Genomic DNA, 25467 nt, shown 5'->3' on the forward strand with positions numbered 1-25467 from the left:
CATGCAGGATCAGAAGCAGTGAGATAAGTTGTCTGATAAGCAATACAAAAATAACAGGGAATTTCTCTTCCTTCTCACAGACTATTTGAAGTCACTAGCAAGGATTTGGAAATGTCAGTTCCTCCTGCCGCTAAAAGGCCTTGACACATACTAAAAGCTACACATACAGAAAAAGCCCCGTGATGGGTCACTAGTCACCCTTCAGGCAAATACATTAAGAGATATCAATCTGTGACCACATAAGCACTTGGTCATTTTGGAATATTTCACAAAGCCTCCCATTATAATGTGTTTAACCATCTAAAGGACAAAATCCAATATTCCAGATAACCACCTTGGCCAAGAACCATCGGTATGAAAATCTAGAGGAGATTCTTATATCTCAAAATGATACCAAAGTAACTGCACTGAGACGGGTAAGGTCAATTATAACGGGAAATATTATGAGGAAACATGGCGTCATATACTGTTCCAGAGTCAATTTATATGTATGAAGTCAATGTAACACATTTTAGGATAAAATGGACAGATGAGAATACAGACCGGAGTAAACAGAACGCCTCTTCCAGCCCTGCACATTAGGACACTGCCGAGGATGAGGAGGGAAAGCTATGAACACCAGAATCTGCTTGACTTCTTTAAGTGTTTCTCGCAATGCTTCAGGTGTATTTGCTCTGTATAAACATGTGCACTACAAAGAGCTTTGGTTTAATCCCCCTCACAAAAGAGAGAAAGAGAAGGAAAAGAGACTACAATATGGGGTTACACTTACTAAATCTACCATGAACGTTCACATACCATGACATTTGTAACGACAGAAAATAGAAGCCATTCTGATACTATGCAAGTTACTGCAAATAAATCGATTTGTTTTACATATCCTGAATTCCTGTAAAGTGTCTCTAGATGTATACGTTTATATTATTGGGCTCAAACATTTCTAGGATTCTTAATGGTCATACTAATATTCTACTCCCAGAAATGGTATCTTCATGGAGAAGGGTGCCTCCGAGTATGGTTTTAAATAAGATTTAAAAAATATTCACAAGTGTCACAAGAAAATGACACTTTTTTTTAAAACGGAAACAGTGCCACCCATGTTCGTGGTCCATTTGTGGTATTGCAGCTCAGCCCCATTCATTCAAGTCTCACAGCAGACTTTTTTTTCTCTACTCTCATACAACCCCTTAAATGTCTTACACTCTTGCACTGTGATGTATCTATTAATTTTGCGCTGCTTCTACTAGTGGGAGAGGAGATGCTTATTGAGCCCATCATTACGAGGCAAATTATAACATAGCCAGTCATAATACTCTCATAACATAGCCAGCCACAATGACATAACAGCCATGCCAGCTGTAATCAACCCTGTGACAGTCACAGTGCCCTATAAAATTGCCAGTCTCAATCTAGTGTGTCCCCATTACGTTACCAGTCACAGCAGCCCAGTTCATAGCCTGTCACAGTGAGCCAGTTTATTACCAGGTCATTGCCAGTCACATTGCCCCAGACCAAAATTCCTAATAGAGGAAAAAAAACAATGCGACTCTCTGACAGCGCTCTGTCCTACTCCATTAGCAGCTACGGACAGTGATCGGTGGCAGAAGGCTTTGGTCAGAACAAAAACTTGGTGGCACTATACCAGCATTCCCAGACCTCACTGTATTTTTAAGTTAATTTGCAGGTTTATTTTTTTTTGTGTGAAATTAAATATATTATACTATTTCAAAAATGTAATTTCTGTATCACTGAGTTTTTTGTGCTAGTATTTCGGGTTTGTGTGGTGTTTTTGAGTGGACATAAACCACAGGTAACAGTAGTGGCATATTGCTAATATATCCTATGTGAGGACTACACTCTTTACGCATTATTTCTGTATTTTGGTCCTCATTATAGGTAATAAAAGATTTTTACTTACTGTTAAAAAGTGGGCCACAACTTGATAAACATCAGACTAGTTATTATTAATACTCTTTTTACACTGTCCATCGAAGCGTCACTACTGTTGGTACCACCAGCGCATGCACTTTCCTGCACCTCATAGGCGTCAGGTCAGGTAAGTCATTTTTTTTTAATTACTTTTTTACTAGATGGATCATGTAATGGGGGCATAGAGGCAGGTATGGGAGACACTCTACCCGACAGTGATATAATAAAAAAAATTAAACTAATGTTGCCTGGTAATGAAGCTGATGACAGAACTAGATTTGTATAGGAGGATTACATCAATACAAAGGTAGCATGAAATGTTTTCCTGACAGATTTCACTCCTACCAGGTCATAGCCTTAGCCCACAAAGGCTACACTGTCTTAAAGTGATACGGACAAGACAATGACTTTAACATACTTCAATAACCGGCACTGTCTGTTAACCTCAATCCTACAGAGTATCTTCATGAGATTAAAACATTTCACCGCTCAGGGTTGTCAAGCTATTTTTTTTTTTTTGCTGGACAACTTAGGCCAGATTCACATGAGCGTGTTTGGTCTGTGATATACGGTCCGTATGTCGGCCGCATTTCCCGGACCGAACACACTGCAGGGAGCCGGGCTCCGAGTATCATAGTTATCTATGGCGCTAGGTGTCCCTGCCTCTCCGCGGAACTACTGTCCTGTACTGAAAACATGATTACAGTACGGGACAGTTGTCCCACAGCGAGCGTCCTAGATAAATATGATGCTAGGAGCCCGGCTCCCTGCAGTGTGTTCGGTCCGGAAAATGCGGCCGACATACGGACCGTATATCACAGACCAAACACGCTCGTGTGTGGGAAGCCTTAGTTAAAAATCATGGGCAGACAAATCTTTGAAGACAAACTAGAAAACCAAAAATGAATCATAAGGCAATACGTAATATGTGTCTATAGCTCTGATACTAATATAAACATATTTTGTAAAATGATGATACAATGACAATAACCCGGACAGTCACCCCAGTTCCTTAATGGACAAGAATTTAGATTTTTACAGACAGTTTGCATATCTGCGACGACCTAATACGCGGTAATTTGCAGCAAATACGGGATTCAACCACTGCAGAAATGGAACATGGCTATTTATTAAATTTTTCTACTCAAACATGCAGAATCCAGCTATAATAAATGAGTGCTGTTAACTATAGAACTACTGGTGTGCAGGGCCGCCATCAGGGGGGTATTAGGGGTAGTGGTGTGAGGGGCCCGGCCAAACCTAATTCAAAGGGGGGCCCGGCCACTGCTGCGACTTGTCTTTGGTAGAAAAAAACGGGCCCCCCGTCGTGAGCTGCGGGCCCCCCCGTCAAACACCGCCGACAGATCACGCGCACCCGCAAACTCGCGACCGTCCGAGCACGCACCCGGCAAAAGCGCGCAACCGCGACAGCACGGGCGCTCGCAGAAGCAACAGCACGCACGCTCGCAGCCTCGACAGCACGCGCGCACCCGCGATCGGCCGCGCGCGCGCTTGCGATCGGCCGCGCGCGCTTGCGATCGGCCGCGCGCGCACTTGCGATCGGCCACGCGCGCACTTGCGATCGGCCGCGCGCGCACCCGCGAACGAAGCGCGCGCAACCGCGGACACACATGGACCCAACTTACCTGGAACCTGGCTGGAGGTGAAGGACTGGACGTCTGGACCGAAGACCTCGCCTGGAAGACCTCGCCTGAAAGACCTCGCCTGAAAGACCTCGCCTGAAAGACCTCGCCTGAAAGAGAGGACTGGAGTGGGAGCAGCTCTTCTGACACGGTGAGTAAAGTGTGTCAAAGTGCTGTTTATGTATGGCCCTGTTCACACAAAGTATTTTGCAGGCAGAAAAAAAATCTGCCTCAAAATTCCTTAAAGAATTTTGAGGCAGATTTTGATCTGCACACACTATCTTGCCGCGTTTTTTGCCCGCTGCGATTGAGGACAGCAGGCAAAAAACGCCGCGAAAAATGCATTTTCTGCCTCCCATTGATTTCGATGGGAGGTCAGAGGCGGAACCGCGGCAAGAAAGGACGTGCTGCTTTTTCTTTTTTCCGCGACTGGCTCCCATTGATTTCAGATTAAATCAATGGGAGGCGGTTTTGGAAGTTGTTTGGTGCTGATTCTGACGCAGTGTCCGAGTCTATATCAAGGCCCAAAAACTCTGTGAACTGGGCCTTATTGTTAGGGCTTATTCAGACGAACGTGTAATACATCCGTGCAACGTGCGTGATTTTCACGCGCCTCGCGCGGTCCTATGTTACTCTATGGGGCCGTGCAGACTGTCAGTGATTTTCACGCAGCGTGTGTCCGCTGCGTAAAACTCACGACATGTCCGATATTTGTGCATTGTTCGCGCATCACGCACCCATTGAAGTCAATGGGTGCGTGAAAATCCCGCCCAGCACTTCCGCAGCCGTATAAACTATGAATGAAAACAGAAAAGCACCACGTGCTACAAACAGAGTGTCATAATGATGGCGGCTGCACGAAAATCACGCAGCCGCGCATCATACGCAGCTGACACACGGAGCTGTTATGGATCTTTTGCATGCGCAAAATGCCACGTTTTTTGCGCGCGCAAAAAGCACACGCTTGTGTAAATCCGGCCTTAGGGTAGGAACACACTAGGCATGAACACTGCGGATTTTATGCAACACATTTTATTGTGGAAAATCCGCAGCGTATCACAGTCGCAGCAGAGGGGATGAGATGTGAACAAATCTCATTCACACGCTGCAAAAATAATGGACCTGCCGTGTGGCTTTTGGCTTTTTAAGCCGCAGCATGTCAATGTATTCTGTGGAATCGCTGCTCCTCTGTTGCGGAAATGCTGCGGTTCTGCCGCAAAAATCACAAATGAGAAAAAAAAAGAAGGTACTTTTTTAAATTGATAAAGTTTAGACTTCCCACGGCCGTAGTCCTGGTGACGCGATCCTCTATTCTTAGCGCAGCCCGGCCTCCTGTCATGACGTTTCATCCCATGTGACTGCTGCAGCGGTCACATGGTCTACAGCGTCACCCCAGGAGGCGGGGCTACGTTCAGAAGAGAGAGATGCGTCACCTAAACTACGGCCAGGGCAAGTCTAAACTTTTTTTTCCCTGCAGGATTCCCGCAGCGGACATGCCTCACGAAACCTGAGCCACTATTTGGTGCGGTTTTTCTGGCAGAATTCCCTGCGGCTACCGGGGCGGATAAGCTGTGTAGTTTTACTCAGCATATCTGCCTAGTGTGTCCCTTATGATGTCGCTCCTGGAGCTGCTGCCGGTCTCTAAATAGGCAGTTGGTCCAGCTGTGCTGTCACTTTCACTTTCCGTTGCGGGGTTCACCCGACGGAAACCTCAGACGGAACCCCGGAACGGAAGCGAACGGTGATGTGAACCGGCCCTAACACAAAAGTTTTGTATTTTTTTAAGCTGGTTCACAAAAAAAAATTATTCCAAATTCTACTGGACCAACTGCCTATTTAGAGACAGGCAGCAGCTCCAGGAGCGACATCATAAGGGACACACTAGGCGGATATGCTGAGTAAAACTCCACAGCTTATCCCGGGAGCCGCAGGGAATTCTGCCAGCAAAACCGCACCAAATAGTGGCGCAGGTTTGGTGAGGCATGTCCGCTGCGGGAATCCTGCAGGGAAAAAAAAGTTTAGACTTACCCCGGCCGTAGTCCTGGTGACGCATCTCTCTCTTCTGAACGTAGCCCCGCCTCCTGGGATGACGCTGTAGACCATGTGACCGCTGCAGCAGTCACATGGGATGAAACGTCATGACAGGAGGCGGGGCTGCGCTAAGAATAGAGGATCGCGTCACTAGGACTACGGCCGGGGCAAGTCTAAACTTTTTTATAAATTTAAAAAAGTGCCTTTTTATTTTTTCTCATTTGTGATTTTTGCGGCAGAACCGCAGCATTTCCGCAACAGAGGAGCAGCGATCCCACAGAATACATTGACACGCTGCGGCTTAAAAAGACACACTGCAGGTCCATTATTTTTGCAGCGTGTGAATGAGATTTGTTCATATCTCATCCACTCTGCTGCGACTGTAATACGCTGCGGATTTTCCACAATAAAATGTGCTGCATAAAATCCGCAGTGTTCATGCCTAGTGTGTTCCTACCCTAAGGCCGGATTTACACAAGCGTGTGCTATTGGCGCGCGCAAAAACATGGCGTTTTGCGCATTCAAAAGGTCCATAACAGCTCCGTGTGTCAGCAGCGTATGATGCGCGGCTGCGTGATTTCCGCGCAGCCGCCATCATTATGACACTCTGTTTGTATGTTTGTAGCACGTGGTGCATTTCTGTTTTCATTCATAGTTTATACGGCTGCGGAAGTGCTGGGCGGGATTTTCACGCACCCATTGACTTCAATGGGTGCGTGATGCTCGAACAATGCACAAATATCGGACATGTCGTGAGTTTTACGCAGCGGACACACGGACACACGCTGCGTGAAAATCACTGACAGTCTGAACAGCTCCATAGAGTAACATAGGACCGCGCGAGGCGCGTGAAAATCACGCGCGTTGCACGGATGTATTACACGTTCGTCTGAATAAGCCCTAACAATAAGGCCCAGTTCACAGAGTTTTTGGGCCTTGATATTGACTCGGACACTGCGTCAGAATCAGCACCAAACAACTTCCAAAACCGCCTCCCATTGATTTAATCTGAAATCAATGGGAGCCAGTCGCGGAAAAAAGAAAAAGCAGCACGTCCTTTCTTGCCGCGGTTCCGCCTCTGACCTCCCATCGAAATCAATGGGAGGCAGAAAATGCATTATTCGCTACGTTTTTTGTCTGCTGTCCTCAATCGCCGTGGGCAAAAAACGCGGCAAGATAGTGTGGGCAGGTCAAAATCTGCCTCAAAATTCGGTGCGCGGTTCCAGGCGGTCGCGGGTGCGCATGCGCGGGAGTTTGCGGGTGCGCGCGATCGGTCGCACGGGCGGCGATCTTTGACGGCCCCCATGACGACCCCCATGCTACCCAGGGCCGCCATCAGGGGGGGTATTAGGGTTACTGATGTGAGAGGCCCGGCCAAACCTAATTGAAAGGGGGGCCCGCAGCTCACGACATTCTTTTGGTGAAAAAAATGGGCCCCATTGCAGGGGCCTGTTTTTTTTCTGCCAAAGGCAAGTCGCGGCAGTTTGCCGGGCCCCCCTTTCAATTAGGTTTGGCCGGGCCTCTCACATCAGTACCCCTAATACCCCCCCTGATGGCGGCCCTGGGTACCATGATATAGTTCTGGACGGAGTACCGTTAACAGGCGGTGCCACGGTAGGGGGGCCCAGAAAATGTAGCTGTAGGGGGCCCTGAAATTCCTGATGGCGGCCCTGCTGGTGTGCGTAAGCTTGTCCCCTTTCCATATAAAACTGCCATCATAACTGGTTTGCTATAGTGACCATAAGAACACATGTATCCTTGACAAGTGTACGAGTTGTGTTGACCGCCTGGTGAATGCAACGAAGAGTAAAAAAGCACTGGCAGATATTGACCCATCATCAATGACATACCGATTAGAAAAGTAACACTCCCTTATGAAGGAGACCACTATCACATACACGAGTTATCATCCGCATCACCCAGGATTGGAGGATTATGATCTAATGATGTGGTTAGCTGTCCCCAAGTAAATGAACAACTCAGACCACCTACAGTTTATCATAGGCCATTTAACTTTTGCTCTGTAGCAGCCCGAGGGAGGATTAACCAAGTAGAAGAGAGGTGAAAAGATCAGTTTAAGGTTCACTTAATGAATAGTTCTATTCATGGGGAATGTCAAGTCAAAGAAATTCGCCTTCATGTCTGCACTTTAATTTCGTCTGCAATCAGCCTGATAGTAAAAGCTTGTTAGACATGGTTTGTAGAATGCATACCAGTGAGAGGTAAAGTATAGTAATGACTCCATTACCAGACCCTTCATAGTCACACAGCGATGCGAACAACCAGAAGTGTTACATAAAAGATCCTTCACCGTACATAAATACATTGTTTGTATTGTTTTACTACTATGCTATGTTATTAGTGCTTAGATAAATGCAGCATCCCTATGACAACACTTCCTGCATGTGCCTTTAGATTTTCCAGCCACATAAAAAATAAATAACAATAAAAACCCTACAACCAGTCTTTGTTTTCTTTGCTGCAGCGACACCATGTTGCCTCGACACATGACCATGGCAACTAGCCACTGTCCGCAATCGTGACGTAAGAGAGGTCTATGTGCCACCACTGTGACCACTGATTGGCTGCCGATGTCAGGGGTTAAGTAGAAACTTTATTGTTGCAGAGTAGTAAACAAAGACTGGTGGGGTACCAGGAAAGCCTAATTGTGGGAGCAGTGGGGGATGTAAAAGATAAGTACATAGATATTGTATTATTAAAACCCATTTTCATATTTTTTATGAACACAGAAAACCCCTTCAATTTACTAAATCTACTACTATACACTGTGTAATCTACTAAACATGCAGGACTCATTAATTAAATCTGTGAAGTCAAAAAGTGTCAGTTTTGTCTATAGCATAAAACACACAACAATATTTAGTATAAATGGCACATCGTAAGTGGGAGGCCCTATTACAGATTTTACACTGGGACCCAGAAGCTTTAATTTACGCCTCTGGCTAGATCCAGCACTTCCCATAAAAACGTTACAATAGAATTACAGGTAAAGTAAGACTAAGCAAACTATGACAGCATCATATATTATGGGACTTGACGGGAGTTTCTAAAATTACTGGAGTGCGAAAAATAGAAAACGTTTTACAGATTAGTTTTTTATTGTTATTAAATAATATTAATAGAATATTAAATATTATTAAAGTGTAGCTAAATGTTTGGCAAACTTCTGACACGTCAGAAGTTTGGATTGGTGGGGGTCAGAGCACTGAGACCCCCCACCAATCGCTAGAACGAAGCAGCTGAAGTGCTCGTGTGAGTGCTCAGCCGCTTCGTGTCTGTTCGGCTTTTTCCAGAAATAAATGTATCGGTGTACGGACTCAATAGAAAGTCTATGAGCCCGTACTCCGATACATTGGCTTTCCGGAAAAAGCCGAACAGACATGAAGCAGCTGAACACTCACAAGAGCACTTCAGCTGCTTCGTTCTAGCGATTGGTGGGGATCTCAGTGCTCGGACCCCCACCAATCCATACTTCTAACATGTCACTATGAGATGTCAGAAGTTTGTCAAATGTTTAGCTACACTTTAAGTGATCATAAGAATAATGTAAATCTTTACAATTTTCCACTATCAGCTCTTGCACTGCTGCCTATTTCTATAAATTCACATCACAACCACTAAAACGTCTAAAAGTGCTAACAATAACTTGTGTAAAATAGTAATGTGTGTCATTATCTGTGTGAATCTACAACATAAACACCGCTTTAATTACCGGGTAAATGTATCTTTACACACACTGTAAAATGAGATTTTCCACAGTTGAGGGTTTCATTACAATACACAGTCTATTATGTGCCAGGAACTTTCTGACAGGTATGTGCTTTCCAAAACCAGAAGGATCAAAGGTGTCCTTGACTATCTTTATTAAAATAGATGACAGTGGAACATATGCAACAGAAGGTAAACACATGCATGCCAAGCTAAAGGAAACTTACTATTGGGATCTGAGAGCACAACAGCAAGTCTTTTTTTTCTCAGCCAAAATATAAATGAATGAAGTAATGGTTGAGTCTGTGGGTAAAAGCCGCATTGTTTGAAGCATCTCTCGACAGGTGATCCGCAAGTTAGAAAACAATACAAATAATACATTGTTACATGGCAGGTGAATGCTGTCTCCTGAAAGTCTGCGGGGACACATTATGGAATCTCTGGGGCACTATTGGCACCAACCTTTTATAAATAAACACAAGCTTGCCAGGAAGCTACCTGTCCTACAGTCACACTCATGAATGTTCTTCTAATAAATGCATATCTCAACACACAAAAAGTTACAGATTCTTATACAGGTGCAAGTAGGGCTGGGTGATTTTGCCAAAAACGAAATCTAAATTTTTTCAACCCAATGGACGATTTGAATCTCGATTTTGTTATTTTTGTTAAAAGAACTAAAAAAAACAAAACAAAAAAAACACCACAAGTCTTGGTGATGGGGATGTGCTCCTAGTGATAGCAAGTCGCATGGTGGGTGGGGAAGATCCTGTTGGCTAGAGGGGCACCGTCAGGCACAGTGAGGCACCAGGGGGGTGGAGATGTGCCATCAGGGGCAGTAAGGTACTATGTCGGCAGGGAGATGTCTGGCAGGTAGGGAGGCAATACCAGGGCAGCAAGCCACATGGTGTGTGGATAGGCACCTGGAGGGTTGGTGAGTTACATCAGGGGCAGCGAGGTGCCGATAGGGATGATGAGATAGCAGCAGAGGCACCTGGGGCTGAAGGATGAAAAAAACAGGAATACAGTGAGGGTACTGATTTGTGTGTGTTGTGGGCACAAACAAATGCTAAAAAAAAGCCACCATTTTAGCTCACATGGGGCTCTAAAGAACAACTCATATAGCCACTCATAAAGCCTGTAAAAAGGCTGGCAGAATTAGCCTTGCCTCCCATTCCCTTATACAAATTGCCAGCCTGCCCACTCCAACCCTGCCCACCAATCTCAGTTTAGATTCCCCCCATGCCCTCCTGCCAATGGCTGGCAGCCTATGACTTCATAAGCTGCCAGACAATAGAAGACGCAGTACTGACATGCTGTGCCAGTACTGCAGAGAATTACGTTGGGCAGCCACAGGAGGTGAGAGATAACAGCATTGTTACATCCTGTACGCTGTCTCCTCTCACGCCTCCTCACTCATAACTGAACGTCGGAAAGAGTGACGAGGAGGCGATGAAGTGACGGGACGGAGCTTCCTCCTGTAGCTTGGCCCCACGGCGCCATTATTAAACTGAATTAAATGATTCGGTCTAAACACAGAATCGTCAGAGGACTCAAAGGCAAATTAATCAAATTAATTTGATTAATCGCCCATCCCTAGTTGCAGGGTAATATTAGTACAGATTTGAACTAAAACTCTTCAGGTTGAATTCAAGGTGTATAATAAAACTTCTACATTTGTTTCCTAAAATTTCCATCTATTACCTTTGCTTCTGTGAATGAGGCTACTGAATGGCATCTAATCTTCATCTTTATCTTCCGAGTTACCATCATTTAAAAAAAATGCACATTTAAAGCATTGGCTCTTTTATATATATATATACCCACTACTGTTCAAAAGTTTGGGGTCACCCAGACAATTTTGTGTTTTCCATGAAAACTCACACTTATATTTATCAAATGAGTTGCAAAATGACTAGAAAATATAGTCAAGACATTGACAAGGTTAGAAATAATGTTTTTTATTTGAAATAATAATTTTCTCCTTCAAACTTTGCTTTCGTCAAAGAATGCTCCATTTGCAGCAATTACAGCATTGCAGACCTTTGGCATTCTAGCTGTTAATTTGCTGAGGTAATCGGGAGAAATTTCACCCCATGCTTCCAGAAGGCCCTCCCACAAGTTGGATTGGCTTGATGGGCACTTCTTGCGTACCATACGGTCAAGCTGCTCCCACAACACCTCTATGGGGTTGAGATCTGGTGACTGCGCTGGCCACTCCATTACAGATAGAATACCAGCTGCCTGCTTCTTCCCTAAATAGTTCTTGCATAATTTGGAGGTGTGCTTTGGGTCATTGTCCTGTTGTAGGATGAAATTGGCTCCAATCAAGCGCTGTCCACAGGGTATGGCATGGCGTTGCAAAATGGAGTGATAGCCTTCCTTATTCAAAATCCCTTTTACCTTGTACAAATCTCCCACTTTACCAGCACCAAAGCAACCCCAGACCATCACATTACCTCCACCATGCTTGACAGATGGCGTCAGGCACTCTTCCAGCATCTTTTCAGTTGTTCTGCGTCTCACAAATGTTCTTCTGTGTGATCCAAACACCTCAAACTTCGATTCGTCTGTCCATAACACTTTCTTCCAATCTTCCTCTGTCCAATGTCTGTGTGCTTTTGCCCTTATTAATCTTTTCCTTTTATTAGCCAGTCTCAGATATGGCTTTTTCTTTGCCACTCTGCCCTGAAGGCCAGCATCCCTGAGTCGCCTCTTTACTGTAGACGTTGACACTGGCATTTTGCGGATACTATTTAATGAAGCTGCCAGTTGAGGACCTGTGAGGCGTCTATTTCTCAAACTAGAGACTCTAATGTACTTGTCTTGTTGCTCAGTTGTGCAGCGGGGCCTCCCACTTCTCTTTCTACTCTGGTTAGAGCCTGTGTGTGCTGTCCTCTGAAGGGAGTAGTACACACCGTTGTAGGAAATCTTCAGTTTCTTGGCAATTTCTCGCATGGAATAGCCTTAATTTCTAAGAACAAGAATAGACTGTCGAGTTTCACATGAAAGCTCTCTTTTTCTAGCCATTTGGAGAGTTTAATCGAACCCACAAATGTAATGCTCCAGATTCTCAACTAGCTCAAAGGAAGGTCAGTTTTATAGCTCCTCTAAACAGCAAAACTGTTTACAGCGGTGCTAACATAATTGCACAAGGATTTTCAAGTGTTTTCTAATCATCCATTAGCCTTCTAACACAGTTAGCAAACACAATGTACCATTAGAACACTGGAGTGATGGTTGCTGGAAATGGGCCTCTATACACCTATGTAGATATTGCATTAAAAACCAGACGTTTGCAGCTAGAATAGTCATTTAGCACATTAACAATGTATAGAGTGTATTTCTGATTAATTTAATGTTATCTTCATTGAAAAAAACTGTGCTTTTCTTGCAAAAATAAGGAAATTTCTAAGTGACCCTAAACTTTTGAACGGCAGTGTGTGTATATATATATATATATATATATATATATATATAGAACATTAAGACACGTAGACAAGCATATAAAAAAAAATTCAACATACCCATAGTCTATTTCAAGTTTCGCACCATATATATATTCCAGGTCCGGTTTGTTGATGTTTCGTGCTGCTCATACTACATTTCCCTGCATACCTTGCAGGCTGTAATGAGCGAGCATGTTGCTCCTCCCTAGAGTTCATGTGTCTCTTCCACGCTCGTCCCCGCCGATATCCTGCTCCATGCATCGCTTTCCAATTCCACCAACCATGGTCAATAAATGTTACCCACCCACACACCTTTCCCATTATTTCCCTGAGTTTTATCTTGTCCCTTTCAAGTTTTGAATCCTCTGTCATCGCCTATTTGCTGCACCATCCATTAACTGCAATTAGCCTCCCACCATCTACGCTCTAATAAAGTTTACCCCACTCCCCAACACCTTTGTTACCAAGAAAAGTACAGGACAATGCCAGGAGTCCGCTTGAACACAGATGGTAAACGCGCATGCATGGTCCCCGTACAGGAATTAGCGGGGAGACAAACAGGCGCGCTACCGGTAAAGAAAGTAGAAGGAAGACGGAGTTGCATACCAGATGATGACTCCGCCCCAGAAACAATACGTCACCAGTGACGTGCCGAATAGCATTCTAGGTCTATATGCTCCTAGACCATGTGATGGGTATACAACACGTCAGTGGATGGGGCTAAAAAAGGTGAGGAGCGGGCAGTCACGTGAGAAGCGGGCAGAGCAGAGAACAGCAGCAGAATTCCAAATGTAAGTATATTAACAGGTTAAAAAATGGGGCAATAGAGAAACAAACGTTAGATGAAAAAAAATAATATATAAACACCCCTGTAGGGACTCTAAAAACGCATTTATCTGACCACCCCACTACAGGCTACAAATCAGCATCTCAGGTCTTTCTGACACATCTTTGATGCACAAGTAAACATTTAGTCACTAATACCAGATCATATTTCACACTCTATGGGCATTTAGCCAAGAAGAGAGGAGTAAGTTCTTCACTGTGACTGGATGCCCGGGAGACCTGAAAGTGACATAAAAGCTTATATGGCTGACAGGAAGTTAGCTGTGAGATAGTTATATCTGGTCTCAGAAATAGTAGGATATATCCAGGACACAAACAGAACTTCTATAAAAGTATTACAAAGGATGCCTCAGCAAGTGGAATGTTTTAACCCCTTAACGACCAGGCCTGTCTGGGCCTTAATGAGCATTTTAGTTTTTCAACCTCACATTCTAAGAGCCATAAGTTTTTTATTTTTTCCATCGATAAAGGTCTATGAGGGCTTGCTTTTCAATAGCATCATTTTGAAGGTACATATAATTTATTGATTAGGTTTTACACATTTTTTTTTTTAAAGAGAATGCTATTTACCCTGCAGTAAAAATAACATGTTAACGATATTATACAGGTAGGTGTGAATGCGGCGATACCATATATGTAAAGGTTGTTTTTACTTTTTAGTACTTTTTCACAATAAAAACATGTTTTATTCGCTGCATTCTGAAATCCATAACTAATATTTTTCCATTGATGTAGCCATATCATGTTTGTTTTTTGCAGGATGAGCTATAGTTTTTATTGGTATCATTATGGGGTACATATAATTTCTTGACTAATCATTATAATTTCTTTCAGGGGAATGAAAAAAATAAATCAATTTGGGGTTCTCCAGCACCCAGGGCAAAGATTCAGTTTGGCAACGCTTTGGCCGGGATTCCTCCATACCTCCCAACTTTCAAGTATCACAAAGAGGGACAACCGATGCGGCATGCATAGCAACACAGTATAATGTAATCTAGCTGCATTCAACACAGTATAATGCCCTCTAGCTGCCACCATACAGTATAATGCCCCCATAGCTGCCACCATACAGTATAATGCCCCCATAGATGGACCCATACAGTATGAAGCCCACACAGATGCCCCCATACAGTATAATGCCCACACAGATGCCCCCATGCAGTATAATGCCCAAATTCCCCCATACAGCACAATGCCCCTATAGCTGCCCCCATACAGTGTAATGCCCACATAGCTGCCCCATACAGTATAATGCCCCATAGCTGCCCCATAGATCTTAATAACCCCATGTAGCATAATGCCCCCATAGCTGCTGCATACAGTATAATGCCCTATAGCTGCTGCCGTACAGTAGAATGCCCCCAAAGGCTGCCCCATACTGTGTAATGCCGATATAGCTTCCCCATACAGTATAATGCCCCCATAGCTGCCTCCATTCAGTATAAAGCCCCCTTAGCTGCCACCATGCAGTATAACTCCCCCACAGCTGCCCCATATACTATAAAGCCTCTATAGCTTCTCCATACAGTATGATGATCTCATAACTGCCCCATACAGTATAATGCCACCTTAGATACCCCCATAAAGTATAATGCCCCCTTAGATGCCCCTAGTGCCAGTGCCCATGTAGTTAGTTCCCCTATATAGTGCCACAGTGCCGATGCAGATAGTGGCACACCCCCTTGAAGATAGCGCCACCGTCCCTGTAGATAGCACTACCCCCTCGTACAGTTACACTTTAATAAATTATTTTCTTTATATAAATAATTTGTAATATATTGCTATAATAATTGTATGTAACTTCAGAACTTTTAACCTCTGCAAATACTTTTTTATCAGAAATATAATTGGAAAAATGTATATGTAATTGATTATAACTTCAGTTTTCCCTGGCAGGGAACAGGTTAACAGAATCTATAATCAATTATGCACTGCATGCACTAACATCCCTCTCTGCCCGTCACCACCTCAGCCGGTCTCCGACATTGCAGGTGAGAACAGTCTAAATTGCAGCAGAGCCAGGCAGATAGCGTCGAATGGGCACTCTGGGGCGAGATTACATTATAGCGTCTGAAGTCTGAGTAGGAACCTGTGCAGTACCGGCCCAACAATGGAGATTTAAATAAATGACAAAATGGTCCGTGTGTCAGCCAGATTTGCTGGCCCGACCATGGTACATGTGAAAAGGACTCCTGGCATTATAGTCATTCAGGCCACAGTCACACGATAGTGAAAAAAAAAATGGCCAATAAAAAGTGATCAATTGTTCGTTTTTCATGTCCGTTTTGCATCAGTGCGTCTCCAAATGGATCACCTTTGTCAGGGTTTTTTTCGTCCCAATCCCCTGAAAACACCACAGTGCCCATGTAGATAGTGACGCAATGTCCCTGTAGTACCACAGTGCCCACATATAGTGACACAGTGCCCACGTATAGTGAAACAGTGCCACACACATAGTGAAACACACACCTTTGCCGATAGCACCCCCACCCCCCTTGTAGATTGCAGCACCACCCCCACACCCCCTTGTAGATCGCAGCACGCCCCCTCTTATGTAGCTTGCACCCCCACAATTAAAACGCACCCCCACCCCCCTTATAGATCCCCCCTTGTAGATCGCACCCCCACATGTAGATAGCACTCTCACCCCCCTTGTAGATTGTAGCACCCCTCCCTTCCTTGTAGATCGCGCCACTGTAGCTGCCACTAGGAGCTGAATCCCCGGCCAGAGGTTGTTGAACACCTGACCAGGGATTCAGTTCCTAGTGACAGCTACAGTGGCACTATCTATAAGAAGGATGGGGGGGTGCTGCGATCTACAAGAGGGGGTGGAAACCACAAGAGCAGTGCGATCTAGAAGGGGGTGGGGGTGCGATCTACAACGGGGGTGGGGGTGCGATCTGCAAAGGGGGTGCTATCTACAGCGGGGTGGTGGCGCTATCTACAAAGGGGCTGCTATCTACAATAGGGTGGTAGCGCTATCTACAAGGGAAGGTAGTATCTACAGGGCGGTGTAAGTCCCTGCTTCCCCACGGAATTGCTGTTCCATACGGTGTCATTTTGTTCAGTACAGAAAAGCAGTTCCTTGGGGAAGCAGGGACAGAACGGGGCTCAGCTTGTCAGATGGGGCAGACCTAGCAGGTGACGAGCACGGCGCGACTAAAGAATCGATTCAACGATTCTGTTAAAAAACAGAATTAATTTGATTAATCACCCAGCCCTAGTCCCAATTATTACAATACAACATTATATAACCTGCGGGGTGAACGCCGTAAAAAAACAAACAAAACCAGACAAAATTAGGTAATCTTAGCTGACCAAAAAATAAGAAAAAAAAGTGGTGTCCTCAAAAAGGTATTAAAAACACTACAACCCGCCACGCAAAAAACAACCCCTCAAACCACTCCATGTCCGGGCCGTAGAAATTACCCACAAAAAATAAGACAAGTTCTATTTTGTGCTCCTATACTTTTTAATGTGAGCATGGTCCATAAATGTGGGGGACAATCTGCGGCCCGCCAATGCAGTATGTACTTACTGTAAATACTGCACGGTTGTGTGCATGGAGGTCTTAGGAGGTAATGAGCCCTGCCCCTCAGCATCAATTGTTCAGGAATAATTTGAGGAAAATGACAAAGGCTTCAAAGAGTTTGACCAAGCATCTGTGGGATGTGCTGGAAAAACGAGTCCGTTCTCTTTCAGGATTTAAAGGATCTGCTGCTAAAATCTTGGTACCAGATACCAAAGTACACCTTCACAGGTCTTTTGGAATCCATGTTTAAATGGGCCAGAGATGTTTTTGCTGCACGAGGGGAAGTTACATAATATTAGGCAGGTGGTATTAATGTTATGTCTAAATGGTGAATATATATATATAGCAATTCCCCTCCACAACTCAATATTTAGAAACAAGATATATCAAAATATTCACCATCTATTCCAAAAATACAGTTTTATAAGAACATTAAATTAAATTACACTTAAAAGTCGTAAAAGCAAAATGGTCAGGTTTGCTGTTTACTGAGGGAATTTCAGGTTAAAGCTTATAACCCCAAAAATAGTTTCTTTTATTTTTAACATCAGATAGCCAAGTAGTCTGTATGTAATTTTCACTGATGTGAAGACAAACCCAGCACAGTCATAAAATCCCTGCAGTAAATAAATAAAAATATTCAGACCTTTTTACGGTTATTTTGGATAAACCACAAATATATTTGTTTGGATTCTTAACAGAGAAGCAGCATCCATTAGGTTCTCAAATACACTTTAAAATAAACCTGCTGTGCTCTAGATTAGTTTCCAGATGAGAGGCAGACATTAAATTATCGGCGTGTAAGGGTGTACTCCAGACTAACTTTACAGGACCAGTGCTTGACATGAGGGTAGCATAAATCAGATACCTGACCTATATTTTACACATAACTTGTCCAAAGCAGATAAGATGTGAGATTATAATCATACACAAAGCCCACACATGCCAATATCAACTGCTGTATATATAGTTCTTATGGATAACGGCGCTTTCACTCAATAAATCTGGATAAATATTGCAATAAGCTAGTCAAGAAGCTTTCCGTTGACAGGGACACAAGTTATGATACTCCTACATTACGTCATTTATTATTTATATAGCACGGATATAATTCAATGTTGTAGAAAAAGAATTATACAGTGACATGAGCTACTCATGGTTGACAATCATTTTTGTATTCTTTTTAAATACAGACCCACACTCATTTAGGGCCAATTTCACAGAAAGCCAGTTGACCTTCAATTAGGTCTATGGAGTGTGGGATAAGCCCAAATAAAAACAGAGAATATACAAACTCCATGTGCCCTGAACAGTTTCAATCGTGACGAGGACCTGTTGCAGTTCAGTAAAGCCCTCATGTCATAGGCGCTGTCACGCCAATTAGTTTTATACTTTCCGAGTTATGAGCCATTTTCTCATTATGCTAATTAGGCTAAACTAGCCAAAGGGGTAACACTGAGGCTTTACAATGCTGTCCTATCAGTGTCATACAGCTTCTCCCCTTCCCTGCACATCATGATCTCAGCTTCTATCGCAAGATAACGCTGTGCAGGGAAGGGGAGAAGCTGTATGACGTGGATAGGATAGCGTCATACAGCCTACACAAACACCGCCACCAGTGAAACCTCCCCTTTACCACCCCTGTGGCTAGTATGGCTTAATTAGCATAATAAGAAAATTGCTCATAACTCGGAAAGTAAAAAATGGATTGGGACACAAATTACAGTGACATCATCAGTGAGACAGTGCCTATGTCATGAGGAAATTGGGCTTTACTGAACTGGTGACAGGTCTTCTTTAAGAAACCAGTGCTACAAGGCAACAGTGTAAACCACTGAGCTTTATTTATGGTATAGCTCATTGTAAAGATGATCACAGGTGGGACAATTAAACCAAACCAAATTTCCAGTATATATTTTGAGGGCTTTTTCCTCTTACTGCACCTTCAACAAAGGCATAGGCAGTGGATATTCTGAAACCCTGTTCACATTTCATTTTTTTCTCTACGTCTAGTGCATAGAAAGCTCCCGACGTACATGATAGACGTGTCGATAGGGCTCCAATAGTCCGACGGAGGTTAAAAGAGTGTCCATCGGGCTGCTATATACTTGTATAACTTTTTTAAGGTATGGAATAGAATAGCAGACTACACTATTACATCACACAAGATCTGCAAAAAAAGCATTCCGATCGGTATACTCTACTTTAACATAGGCACCTATGGGTGATGTATGCCTCGTATACATCATGGGCTTTTTATGACCTATACATTAAATGGATATCTTAATAGTTTATGGATGACGTATGCCTGTGATGAATACCTAACAGTGACATCCATTACGCATAGGCTATAATGGTATCCATTTAATGGAAAAGTCATGAAAAGGGTCATGAGAGTTCATGATGTATCTGTTAAATGGATACCATTATAGCCTTAGGGTATCACAGCCTACATTTTAAGTATACGTCAGGAGCTTTTCCCGGCATGTATGTTAAACATAGGCAAAAAAAATAAATGATGTGAACGGGGCCTTATCCGTGTTTCCAAGAGCTTCTCTGGGTGTTAGCAGATGGTTTTATTTCAGCACATAAAGTGATGGAACTACACATTATTTATTGCGCCATATCAAAATGTCAGCACATACATTGGTTCAGTATATATATGGATGTACTACACATATAGATTTCGACTAAAATGTCCATTTTATCAGTCTTATAATTACAGATCCAGTCTTGTACACTGTCTAAATGTGTTTAATTTAAATAGTTAATTTTTGTCATTGAAGTGATATTATTTCCTATGATAAATCACCACTATTAATATTTTTTTAAATAGCTTTTGATTAAGCATCTATTCTGCAAAATGGCGACATACACTTGGGCATCAAACTTGTCAATCTAGTTTGAAAGGCTTATGACTTCATTTCCATCTTTCCTAATAGTTGTATATAGCAAATAGTATGGTACTTGCCTTTAAAGTGATGTCCTGGAGATGCTTTTGCATAGAGCACAGCCAAAAATTTATAGTACAGACACAAAGAAAGTCATTCAACTCTCCATTAATCACTTGTAATTACAATCCGTGAAATAAAAAAGAGTTATTGTCACAAACTGGAAATTTAATAAACTTTATGATACACTTCCAATGTGTGTTTTTTTGCAATTACCTAAACTCCTGTCCAAATTATTTGCATACCATAATGAGAGCATTCAAGGATAGGGACTCTTTCGCTATGGTTGTTGGAGAGCAAATTCTGCCAAAAATTATCTTGGTCTTAGTTAAATGTCAGATGATCCATAAGTTTGGACCACCAATAATTTCCAAAAGCTGCAGTGCTTTATAATGTGACCAAATGCCTTTGTCAATGATGGATATCTGTGGTAATAGGCACTTAGTGAGAAAAACTGCAGTCTGGTCATTTTATTCATATGGAAAAATGAAGATGAAGATTCTGAAATTTGACCTAAGAATCAAAATGAATTTAAAATATAAATATAATTGTACCTTGTTCACAATTATAGTAAAATGTGTCCTGCATATAAAGCAGCGGTAGGAAAAGGGAGCCTGTTATACTATCAGGACTATTTAGGAGAGGACATTATGGCATGTTTGACGCCTGCAGACCCAATGACACATCTTTACTGCAGTACAGGCTGTATGAGATGCCGCTGGAGAATTGAAGAAACCTCTTCATCGGTACCTTATTGACTTGGATTTGCATACTTTAAATACCCAATTCCAGGTGGCTGCAGGATGAAATGTTACATTCAATGGTGTTAAACAACAGTTCAAATCCGGCTATGGCAAAATATGCAAAGAGTTTGCAAGTTATGCTCCAATTAATATGGCCCTAGAGTAAATGGTTTTACTTGAATTAGGGAAACGACTGTGTAAACCCCCCCTGAAAACACAAAACCTCTGTACAGCATTGCCAAATATGTTGGCACTATGTAGCAATAAGTAACATACTGTAGATAAATGCTAATGGCTGGTGGTCATGTGGGGCACAAAACTGTACAGATTGATCGCCTTGCAACCCACAGGGATGGTAAAGACTTGGCTGAGGTTGCAGCATCCGGGTTGGTCAGCAGAGAGCGGTGGCAAGAGTGCTAGAGCAGCAGAGGAGATCTGAAGAGGAAGTGGTGCGCACCGTTAGATGTGGTGAGAAGGCAGGATTCTGTTTCGGAAGTTGTACAAGAAAGTCTGGCAGCAAGGAGAGCGGGGCCTTGATGCAGAGATCGGAGAGAGAAAGATACAGCTGAGTTCATCATGAGTCTGTCGGTCGGAGGGATTGTGGTGCTAAGAAGCTATCAGCCTGGGGTAGACACAGCAACTCAAAAAGAAAGCTGGCCTGCTTCAACAGAGTTCTCAGGGAAAATAACCGGAGTAAGTACTGGAATAATGATTGGAAAGAGAATCAGAATAAAAGCACACAAAAAAACTTATAAGAAGAGGGGTCCTGGAGTGTGGAACAAGTAAGGAGTCACAAGGGTGTTGAATATCATCATAAGTGGAGTGAAATACTGTGGTGTGTCATAACAGGATTGATATAGTAGGTAACACCACAGCTTCGGAATATCATAAAGAAGCTATAGACTGTTGTGTGAATTCCAATCAAGCTCACATTTATTATTATAATACTGCTGTTTCAAGTTGTTTGCAACGTCTACATAAGTAAAAGGAAGGAGAACTGTCATCTCAGTCTCTGCCTCTATTACCCCTATTACAACCCTATACCACTAACATTATATTATATACACAATATGTGTAAATCAGATCATCTAAATCCCAGTGATAACATACAAATGGTAAGCAGGTAATGAATAAACTTTTGACACCCTATTTTTTCCGTGTCGAGTTTAGTTTAACAATAGTTTTTACAGCATTTGTCTCTTCCATTTGTGTCTGCAGTATCATATTTGACTCTATTCTTGTTCTCTTACTGCCTGTCATGCACAGTCTTTTCTCACTAATATATCACATAAGGGAAAAAAAGTAATCTATCATGCCAGCATATGTTGTTAATTTTTTTTTTTTTTAGGGGGGGGGGTTCCTACAGGCCAGTTTTAAATTGGCCAACATAGCAAACGCGTAGAAATGTATTATGCTTCTGAAACCAACAAAACGATTTCACATGATCATTGCTAAAATTAGTTGAGCTTCTGTAGATATGTTTTACATGATGCTTGTAAATTATTTACATCATGATAAGATTTCATTGTTTGTTTAAGCTTGACACTAGCTTATCTAAAATTAGCTTAATGGGGTTTCCCCACCAAAGACATTTGGGACACCAAACTATCAGGCCAAGCTGGGTTGGCTGTTTCCGCAACTCCCATAAGTTACATAGTTACATAGTTAGTACGGCTGAAAAAAGACACATGTCCATCAAGTTCAACCAAGGGAAGGGAAAAGGGAAGGAAAAATTTCTACACATAGGAGCTAATATTTTTTTGTTCTAGGAAATTATCTAACCCTTTTTTAAAGCCATCTACTTACTGTCCCTGCTGTGACCAGCTCCTGCGGTAGGCTATTCCATAGATTCACAGTTCTCACTGTAAAGAAGCCTTGTCGCCTCTGCAGCTTGAACCTTTTTTTCTCCAGACGGAGGGAGTGCCCCCTTGTTTTTTGAGGGGGTTTTACAAGGAACAAGATTTCACCATATTTTTTGTATGTGCCATTAATATATTTATATAAGTTAATCATGTCCCCCCTTAGTCGTCTTTTTTCAAGGCTAAATAGGTTTAATTCTTTCAATCTTTCCTCATAACTTAAGTTATGTTAAGTTAAATCGAAGGATGTGGCAGATGCCTCACCAGGCAGGCCAGGGGTTCCCTGTTCTCCCAATAGTTGAGGGTCCCAAAAGGTGGCTATACTGTGGCTATGCCCTAAATGTCTTTAGTGGGTAAACCCGGTTAAAGAAAAGGAGAATATGGTTCATCTGGATAACTACATAGTTAAAAATATCCACCTGATCAATGAACACGGTGAAGAGAGTAAAATGAACTCAATATAATAACTGCTAGTAATATCATCCACATGAAGAATGGAACATTTTCACGCAAACTAATCCAAAATGCTAAGTGGAAAATTCTAGGTCGCAAATAATGCCCCATATTCCAAATGTATTTATTTATTTCCTGTTGCTTTTTATTTCTAACATATTCCAACGCATGCAGACACACTAGAGCCAACATTACAGAAAAGCAATTAACGTATAAGTATTTTTATGGAGTATGGATGGAAACCTGACTATATGGAGGAAACCCAAGAGAACATCAGTGGAACATAGAAACTCCATGCAAATGTTTCCCTGTGATAGGTTCTAGACTATAAAAAAAATAGATGAAAGCAAAAATATATAAAGAAAGCATTTAGAATGCACACAAAGCAAACATATGTATGAGTGGATCTCCTAAAAGTACCATTTAAATTTCTCTGCTGCAAAAAAACTAGAACTGTAGAGACCAACGAAACTATATGATGGGCATGGTAATGTTATTTATTTTTCTATGCGTAGGTACGGATGTAGCCATCTTTATCTTGACTCTGATAACTTGCTGCAGCGTGATATCACACAACAAAAGCCATTGGAAAAGTCAAGATAAGGGATCTTGCCCCTATGTAATTAATGCGTTAAAGGTCAAGATAAAGACGGCTACATCTGTAATGTAAATAAGAGTTTTGGCTCTCAGAAATGCATAGCAGGTATCATATACATGAATGGGCAGGGAAACTATGAGCTTCGGGTGTGAGAGTTCAGGTACAAATTATGCGGCTTCAAGCTATTCCTCTGGCAATACTGATGTTATATCAGAGACATAAATATTTTATCCCAGTGTTGATTTTACTCTAACAGGAGAATCATTTTTGAGTTTTTTTGGTCTTAATTTGAAGTATATAAAACGCCAACTTCCACGAACGCAAAATGAGAAAACAGACAACATTTGCTGGACGACACTACTATCGGAATCCACAGATACATCCAGTGGGACTGTCTAGAAGTAATCAAACTCACATTTCACAGTTGTGATTTTCAATGTTGTTTGGTTGAGATTGAAGGTTGATGCATGAACTGGCAGATAGATGTTACATTGTATATAATGGAATAGACTCTCCAATATGCAGACTTTCCAACACTTGCACATAGAGCACTGAGGCTGTGAGAACCCAAGCTGGGAGGTTTATGAAGTTGACTCCTCTAATGTGTTTAGGATTACAACCGCAGCTCAATCCAACTGCTTTTCTGATTACCGTCACTTCATTACTTTGTCTGCCAGTAATTTTATTTTGCGTCTCAACAAATTTAGTTTTAACAAATATTTTTTGTAAATGTATTTTCCAATGAGCGTGGACAGTCAGGTTCTCCATCTGCAGGTTGTTTCAGCCTGAAGGGTGAACTTTAGCTACCCTCCCACTGAGCCTTCCTGATCAACTAGCTTACGAGAGTGTCACAGACCAGATATTTCGGAGAAATGTCGATGTATATATAAACTCTCCATGGCAACCTACAGCTGTCTAAGTTCATATTTAAAATACTATACAAAGTCATTTTGGCAGTACTAATATATATTGGGTACTATCATAAGCAATGTCTCTTTTGTCTGATTTTCCAATAGTCATTATTCTTTCTTCATGCTCTAATACCAAGCCCATCACAAAGATTAAAAATAACATTAGTGCTGCGGAAAGAGGCAACCTACATGCACTATGTAATTTTTCAGTGGTTAAAGCCTCATGCACACGATTGCTTTATAGATTTATGATGTATAGGTCTGTAATACAGAGACTCCTTATGCCAACCCTGTGTGCCTCTGGGTTGGCACACAGGGTTCTTTTTTTTTTCTTAGATTCTGTTTGTATCTATGAGAAAAAAAAATCAAGTATGCTCACATGCATGCCATATTACAGAGCTCCTCTTCCCGAGAATAATGGCTTCCAGAGGAGAATATAGCGCCTCACATGGGCACCCTGCAACACACACAGATTGCCTATGGGTTCGTAATACAGATAAGTAGAGACTCTGCGCCGCCATACAGGGCCCGTGCACATAGCAAATAAGATTCACCATTGTCACGATCTGTGGGTGTGTGGACCCACTGGGCCTCATCGCCGTAGTGGCATAGAAGCTGGCCAAACACCAAGTCAATGTATATAGTCCAAGCACAAGGGTACCTGTGATAGTCGAGACAGTAGTAACGGCTAGGCACAGACGGGATCTTTGGCAGCAGGTGATGCAAGACGTGGCGGAGGATACCTGACGTGGTGTAACACAGCAGGCGTAATAGACAGCACAACGCGACTCCA

General features: G+C 42.5%; 1 protein-coding gene across 2 annotated transcripts in view; it reads right to left on the reverse strand.

Annotated features, from left to right (window-relative positions):
- BBS9 (Bardet-Biedl syndrome 9) overlaps nt 1–25467 on the reverse strand; it is a 462971-nt gene that overhangs the window by 41261 nt on the left and 396243 nt on the right. The gene's annotated exons all lie outside the window — the stretch shown is intronic.

Source organism: Rhinoderma darwinii, chromosome 5, assembly GCF_050947455.1.
Source record: "Rhinoderma darwinii isolate aRhiDar2 chromosome 5, aRhiDar2.hap1, whole genome shotgun sequence".
Lineage (NCBI taxonomy): Eukaryota > Metazoa > Chordata > Amphibia > Anura > Rhinodermatidae > Rhinoderma > Rhinoderma darwinii.